This window comes from Leuresthes tenuis, unplaced genomic scaffold (genome assembly GCF_036924035.1).
Source record: "Leuresthes tenuis unplaced genomic scaffold, fLeuTen1.0.hap1 SCAF_10, whole genome shotgun sequence".
NCBI lineage: Eukaryota > Metazoa > Chordata > Actinopteri > Atheriniformes > Atherinopsidae > Leuresthes > Leuresthes tenuis.
Window position 1 is genome coordinate 35713197 of NW_027325364.1, and position 8522 is coordinate 35721718.

Below are 8522 nucleotides of genomic sequence, written 5' to 3' on the forward strand. Positions count from 1 at the left end.
AAACAAAAAAAGTCTTTCTTAGAAATAGGTTTCTTTGAACCTATCAAGAGGAATAGATTCAAGACAATGTTATCTACCACACCAAAAAGGAGGCTTGTGGCATCAAACCAGAAAGTGATCCAGTACAAGGCCACAAGTGGGTTCATCTTTCAGATCTTCATCAAATCACATCAACTCAAGTCACAAATAAGCAGCTCTGACCTAATGACCTATCCCTTGACACCATACTCCATCTCAACAATCGATGGCTTTTTTCGCAAAAACCAACAAAACAAACGGAATGAACTACATGATCAAATATGCTGAGAATATGCAGCTTCCTTCTCCAAGCCAATGTGCTCTCATTCAAGATGGAAACTCTTCATTCTACATGCGCAATGTGCCACAAACAATGAAGACTATATTAGAGCGCATGTTCAAAAGTCTACTGGCTGCAGCTGAAACAGTATTCAGCACAGACACTTACCTTGACCATCTTCATTCACCAAAATCAGCTGAGAGGGATCGCAGAGGTTGTGGTGAATGTTTTATGATGAATGGGCTGAATATGCATCGACCCACTGATTGGAATGGTTTTCTCACAAATGATGAAAACAAGAAGGCACTCTTTCATTTACTTCTGGATCACTGGAGTTCTCAATATATGATGAAAGACATCCTCCGAAGTCATGTTATTTTTGTAGAGGCTGGTCAAGCCGTCATGATTGAATGCAATACTGGAGTGATGTCCAAAGAGCTTCTACCTGAGATCTGTTCTAAACATGAAGAAACAGATGTGAGGATGATCATTTACATGCATTATATCCAAACCAAAATGCCTCACATAACAACAGTCAAAACAAAAGACTGACATTTTTTTCATCCTCCTGTATTATGCCAAGTCCTCAACTGTCAACATCATCTTTGACATGGGAGATAGACTTATCAACATCAACCAGCTGGCTGAAGATTACTCAGAGGAACACATTTCAGCTCTCCTGGCCTAGCACGCATTCACTGGTGCTGACTACATATCAGCATTCAAAGGCAAAGGGAAGATTCTGAATCAGAACTCAAAGTTCTTCCAGATCTTTGCTGAAGTGGGTAATCCTTGGGAGCTTGATGAGCGGATTCTCAGTGGTGTTGAAGAGTTCACCTGTCGCCTCTATGGTTTCAGTCATCGAATCAAGAAGGTTGATGAGGCAAGAGAGATTAAAGTCAAGAAAATGTGTAGCTCAAGCCTTGCGCTTCGATAGGGTATCTCCGTTGACCTCTCCACCTTCCCACCCTGCAAGAGGGTCCTCTTACAGCACATGAGAAGAGTCAACTTCCAGGTATCCGTCTGGAAGAGGGCTCACAAGCACTACCCAGAGATTCCATCCCCTCTCGACCATGGATTTCATATAAACACAGAGACTGGAAAGCTAGAAACACTATGGTTTGAGGGAGACGTCATCCCTAAAGCCCTTGTCAATGTTTTGACAGAAGAGGAAAAAAATGAAGTCAGATTAATTGAATCTCTTCAAAAGATTGTTACATTCTGCACAAACCAGCTAATGAGGCATTGATCTCAATCAGGTGTGTTGGAGCAGGGAAATATCTAAAACCTGCAGGACAACAGCCCTTGAGGACCGGAGTTTGACATCGTTGCCCTAACCCAGTGTTTCTCAATTCCGGTCCTCATGACCCACTGCCCTGCATGTTTTCGATGTTTCCCTCCTCCACCACACCCGATTCAAATGAATGGCTCCTTATCAGGCCACTGCAGAGCTTGATGATGAGCTGATAATTTGAATCAGGTGTGGTGGAGGAGGGAAACATTGAAAACATGCAGGGCAGTGGGTCATGAGGACCGGAATTGAGAAACACTGCCCTAACCAGACCGACTGTGTTCCTAGCAGGCTCATAAATGACAATGTCACTTTAATTTGCGATGTTTGGGCGGTTTCCAGTGAATTGGGTTTTGATACTGGTCGGATTTCAATAGACTAGGCGTTTGACTGGGTTTAACATCAATACTTTTGGCAGACTTTAGCCAGGTTTGGCTTCATTTGGTTTGATCTCTTCTGCAAAGGTCAGCTACGGAAAAAGTGAGGCTGTGATGGTGGGGGAGAGGTCGGGGGTTGTGGCCTAGTTCATTTGGCAAGTAGGGGTGCTGCTTTTCATTTACAGTTTATTCAACGATTGTTGAGTGGACCAGAGGACAATGTGTGGAGGGCTCTAGCCTGGTGCGTCCTGAAGCGTTTTAATGGCTTTGGATTTTAACTTGTTTTTAATGGATAGCACTCAGCTCAACAGGTCTTCCAAGTTTTTATAAAAATACTTTTTGGCTGAAACCTGGTTAAAAAGGTGAGATAGAAGTAGGCAGACTCTCTGCTCTGGTTGCTGTAGGAGCCTGTCCTCCATGGGGCAATCCTGGCCTGCCCGGGCTGGATGGGCCCCTCTCTATCCTCTCTGTTCCAGGCTGCAGGGTTCACCACTCTGGGCCTGGTGGTGGAGCTGGCTGGGCCCCGGTTGCAGGACTCCACTGGCCTGGCTTCCAAGATGGGATTGAGGTCCAACAGAGTGGTTAAACAACTACTATATTACTGGAGAAATAGGCTGATTGGTCCTGAGCTACTGATGTTGGACAGCTTCTCCTCAGGTGAGACCACACCTAACACACAGGACTCCTTCCCCCTCATCCAGCTGAGCTCTGACCTGAAGGGCTGTGCAAGTCCTCACCTGGACAGCTGCCCTCAGGGCTCTCTGCGGGAGGCCTCAGAAAATACTTTTTATCCCCCGATGATAAAAACTTTAAACAGGGACAAGTTGAGTGGGCGCACAGACACTCCCTGGAGGTTTTGACCTGGGGGTGTTGGGACCAGCCTGGAGGTCTCTCTATAAACCTTAACTAACAAAGAATGGGGACTTACAGTGGAGATCCTCCACAGGGTGGTAGCTGTGAACTCTTTTATCTCTGTAGTCAATACGAATGTGGAGGACAGATGTCCGTTATGCACAGAGAGGGAGACGGTGTTTCATTGTTTTTCTGGGTGTTGCCGACTGTCTGCGCTGTTTCTGTTCCTGGTCTAAGACTGTTCCTGTTCCTGGTGAAAGGTCTAAGGCAAGTTCCAGTTATTCTTCTTCGACAGCATCCTCCACTCACCTAAAAAAATGGAACGGAGTGCACTTTTGGCACAGGCAGCAGCACTTAAGCAAAGGCAAGTTCTTGAGAAGCAATAAGCTAAGATTAAAGCTGAGAAGGAAGAGCTGGAGATTCAAACTGCTTTAGCAGCTGCAAACAAAAGTTTGAAATATCAGTTACTTCACAACATGAGACACAAGTGAATCCACCTGTTGTCAGTAGTAATAGTCATAGAACAGACACTCGGCATGTGAACACAAGCGATTAACAAAATCCAGTCATTCTCTCATCTTTCAGCTGTTGGTGAAGTAAATAACTGCAGCTCTTCAGGCAGCTGGTCTACGCAGAAGACACTATGAGTCCATATGCTTTGGTAACAGTGATGGAATATTAAAATGATATGACAGAATTCCTGGCAAAGCAACAAAGGATTTATAGTCTTCCACCTCAAAATATCCATATCTTCATGGGAGACCCTTTGGAATATAAACTCTTTATCAGAGGATTCAAGCATTGTGTAGAGAATAAACAGTCCCGGGAGTTAGTACGGAGTTGTTTACATATGAACAAAAAGCATGGTTACTGTGAGGCAAAAAAAGACTCTTGAAAGAGTCATTTTAAATGAGTATCAGGTATCTGTAGCATACTAAAGGCTTTAAGTTGGGCTACCAACAAGGCAGATGATAGTGAAGGTCTCAATACACTCGTTCTTCCTCAGCAGCTGCAGCAATGCCAGGGCAGATTCAGAATATATGGAAGAGCTGGATAATATAGTCAATATGCATGTCATTGTAAGGAAGCTTCCATACAAACTGAAATAAAAATAGAGAAGTGGTGCCTTTGATTTGGAAGAGTAACAAGTTAGAAGACCCAAGTTTAAAGACCATGTCAAGTTTATTTATACTCAGGCTAAGGTTGTGCTACATCCTTTGTTTAGAGAAAGTATAGTTGTAAAGGGGAAGCCAAGTCTTCAGTAAGCCTTTCATCACGGAAGAAGATTGGTAAGACAATTTTCACCACTACTGTGACCCTAGTGTACAGGGAGCTCAGTGTCAACACAGAGCCAAAGTCAAGCAAAATGGGACTTACTGGTTCTGTCAGTGCTTTTCCCAAACCCTGTCTTTTTCGTAAAAGTGAACACGGCAAGGTACAATGTAAAAAAAATGACAACATCTCTATACAAGGAGAAGTTAGACTTTCTCTGTAGCAAAGGCCAGTGCTTCAGTTGCTTAAAACAAAGTCACATGAGCAAATTCTGTGAGGAGAAGGTAAATTGTGAACTCATCACACTGTGTTGCACATTAAAAACAAGGACATGGCTTTAAGGAAGGAAGAAATATCAGTGGAAGATGAGAAAAAGCATCATGCTTTGAGTGGGTGTGTGGACACAGAAAGTACACTATGGTCTGGCAATGGGGCTAGTGACACAGATAGTATACTTGTCATTGTTCCTGTTCAAGTCAAGGCTAAGAAAGACAGCAAGGCAATGACATCATATGCTTTCTTGGATCCAGACAGTACTGCAACATTTTGCACTGAAGACCTTATGAATGAACTAAACCTATATGGAAAGAAAATTTACATTGTTCTAACAACTTTGGGACCACAAAAGACTGTTAACAGTCACATTGTAACAGGATGAGAGGTGAGCAGTCTATCCCTGCAAACAAAAGGATTGTTCCGTGGCAAGAAGACTGTCAGACAAATTCTCTCAAAATTAGGCTCAGAGTCGCTGGATATGATTAACACAAAACATTTATTTCTTGCAAGAAAGAGACAAGTTCGCACAACCTGTCAAGAAGTCGGCTCAGAGTTGTCTGACTCACAAAATGGTGCTATTGCTATTTGTATTGTTTATGTTTGCTGGCCACACAATGTTATGGGAAAAGGCATTACTAGCCATTTAATGTTATGGGAAGACGAATTCAGACAGTCAAAACAATTTTGCTTGCTACATAGTATAATGAGAACCAAAAGACAGGAGGAGGCCTCCCCCCATCATAGAAACTCATAGTATAACTATATAATTTTTCTAACAAAGACCTGGATAGATGGCTTTATTTAGAAAGAGTCCAGATTACTACCATTCATGCAGAAATCAGTCGACTAGAAATCTCAATATTCTTATCTTAAGTAAAAGAAGAACGTAATCGAGGATCTAATAGAGCACTAATCCTCTTGGGTGCACCTAAATAGGGCAGTGGCATCGGGATATGTTTGAACAGTAAGCAGTAAATTGCAAGTGTAACCCTGATTATATTTATAGCACTCAAAAATATCGGGTTCCTTGAATGCATCGTAGCATCGTCTGATAATTTAAATTTCGGGCTTGTCCTGAACATATCACCTGCAGCTCTCGTGAGAGCAAAGGTGTGGGACAGAGGAAAGACCGGGAGAAAAAAGGAGAAGGCAGGAGAAACTCCATGCTGCCGTGAAGCACGCTGCTTTCTAATTAGCAGAGGAAAAGAGTTTTCTGTAGGCATTTGGAAAGAGCTGCTGTTAATGGTGAACCATAACCCAGTACCTACCTCGAAGGAGTCGGAGTGGGCTGTAAGAGAGCCTTTGTCGGAGTGTCTCTTCAAACTTTTCGAACTATTCTGACTGTTTTTTTTTTCTTGAGGGACAATTCTGTCTGTGCCAATTGAGGAACTGCCCCATCGTGGTCCAGGACGCCATTGCTGTTGTGGAAGTTTGCCGTACCAGGAGGGCGGTAGGAACAAAAAAAAACAAAAGGAAGTTCACCTGAGAGCCACCCTTTTAATTATTTTGCTACTTTTCTCCACCTGAGACTCAGGTTGTTTTTTGTTCTTTGGCCAAGATACACGAGAGAAACTGACTAAAATTGACATCATAAGAAACTGAAGGTTGGAAACCAGTAAATGGTGAAGTGGTACCACAATTTATTTTCCTTTTCTTAATTTATTTTGGGGTATTGAAATATTTCATTTTGTTTTACATCCATTTTGGTTGTTTAAATTATTTTGTGATATGTTTGAGTTCTCTATTTTACTTTAAAGGTATTCCTATTGAACTGAACAAGATATTTACATAAAGCTAAATTTCTGTTTCATAAATCTGTGGTCCTGTGGATTGGATTGGTCATTCATTCTTACAGAGCCTGCTACTGCCAATCTCCTTCCCAACCTAGTAGATCGGTGAAAGTGAATCTGAGTAACCTTGTGAAGAATCTGAACAGGAAGATTGTAAGTCCAAGATTTTTGGTACAAGACTCACCTTTGTAGATATTATTTTGTGGTCAGTACAGATCTCTTTATGACATAGAAGACACACGTCCAGGGTACATAAAAAAGTGGCGAGCCAGCCAGGAGATTGGTCAATAGTAGCTTTCTGATCTTCCATCCCACAACACACACGTTGAAATTTAGACATTCATTCCACTGAGTCAAATATGGATATTTGCAACCGTTTTGAGGTTAATGGTCAGAACTCCCTATATGTAACAGGTATAGGATCAGATTACACAGATGAAGAAATCAGTACTGTGTTCAAAATTAATGGAGACATTTCTAAAATAGTCAGGATCCCTGATGAATCAGGACAACCAGAGGGTAGAGCCCTGATCCAGTATGCATCTGACAGGTCTATGTCTCGGATCGACCCCATTACCTTGGGTACCGTACCAAGTCCAAAGGACCCTGCTATGTTGTGGTTTGCGAGGACCATTAGAGATGTTTGTCAGGAAGAGATGGGGAGGGAGATAGCTCGCAGATATTTGGATGAGCTTGAGTCTGTTGCAGGTAGTAGCAGGGCAGGTTTCTTGAGTGTGCTTCAGGAAGAGCTGCAGGGAAACCAGGGCGCATCACACAACATACACAGTAGTGCCACACAGCCCCATGCAACTAAAAATGATAATGCACCTAATGATCAAAATGAGCCATGTTTATACCCCCCCCCCCCCCCAGATCCAGAAAGTGATTGTGGAGCATGTCATCCGAAGTGAGTCCACCACTTCATCATCCCCACAAATAAGAATGCGCACCTTCTCTGGACGAATGCCAAGGCCAAATGGCGAGGTGGACTATGAAACATGGCGCACTCAAGTTGATCTTCTCCTTAACGATCCTTCCTTGAATGACGCTCACAAGGTGAGAAGGATTCTTGAGAACTTGCTGAGTCCAGCAGCTGATGTTGTGAAGGCTCTTGGCATCTCTTCACCACCGATAGTCTATGTCACTCAACTTGATTCTGCTTTTGGTGTTGTGGAGGATGGAGAGGAGTTATTTGCTGCATTTCTTAGTTCTAATCAAAATAATGGAGAGAAGCCATCAGCATACTTGACCAGGCTCCATAGCCTCCTCACAAGGGCAATTTCTAGAGGGGGAGTCTCAGCTGAAAATTCCAGTGATCACTTGCTCAGACAATTCTGTAGGGGCTGTTGGGATCAGAGCATCATCATAGGCTTACAGTTAGAGTGCAAAAAGAGCAATCCGCCAACATTCCCCAAGTTCCTCCTCATGTTAAGAACTGAGGAAGACCGTCGTTCAGCGAAGCTAGATAGGATGAAAAAACATTTAGGTGCTTCGAAAGCTAATATGTACGCCCACCATGTTTTTGATATGTCCTCTTATGACTGTGAGCCTGTCCCATTGCCTAACACGAAACAAAATGAGGCATCAAAGCTTGAAAAGAAAGTGAATGAGCTAACTAAACAGCTGGAAAAGCTAAGCAAAAAGCCAGCAAGCCTCGCTCATGATAGTAACCTTCCCCCAGTACCAAAACTAAAGCAAGATGAAACCTCTAACATTGAAAACAAGCTAGCTGAATTGACAAATCAAGTTAAAAAACTAACACAAAATCAGAAAGATAGTGAGGGTACTCAAAAGAAAGCCTTGCAATCAGTAGTAATAACATGAGGAGACCCTTTAAAGTGCCTGGAATGCCGAGGCCTTGGTTTTGTTTTAAGTGTGGGGAAGACAACCACATTGCTGCTCATTGCTCAAATGAACCCAACCCCACACTGGTTCGCAAGAAAAATGCCGAGCTTAGGGAGAGGCAGGATAAGTTTCTTGCTCAGCAGGCTGCTTCCCCATTTGCTTTAAACTAGTAGCAGCTCCTGCAGTGGGACATCCAGGAGCTGTAGTTGACGATAACCCCTGTCCCAACAGATCAGTTAATGGTACTGAAACACAAAAGAAAGTTATAGCACATACAATGACTGAAACCTACCATAGCACAGAGCGATCTATACCTCCAGGACTTGTAGGTCCTCGTTGTGCAGCTTCCGTCTTCCTTGAGGGTGTACAGTGTGACTCCATCATGGACACCGGCTCACAAGTTACAACAGTGTCCGAGTGTTTCCATAAAAATCATCTATCTCATTTACCTGTACATCCAATTCATGCCCTTCTTGAAATCGAGGGAGCTGGTGGACAGCAGGTCCCCTATCTTGGCTACA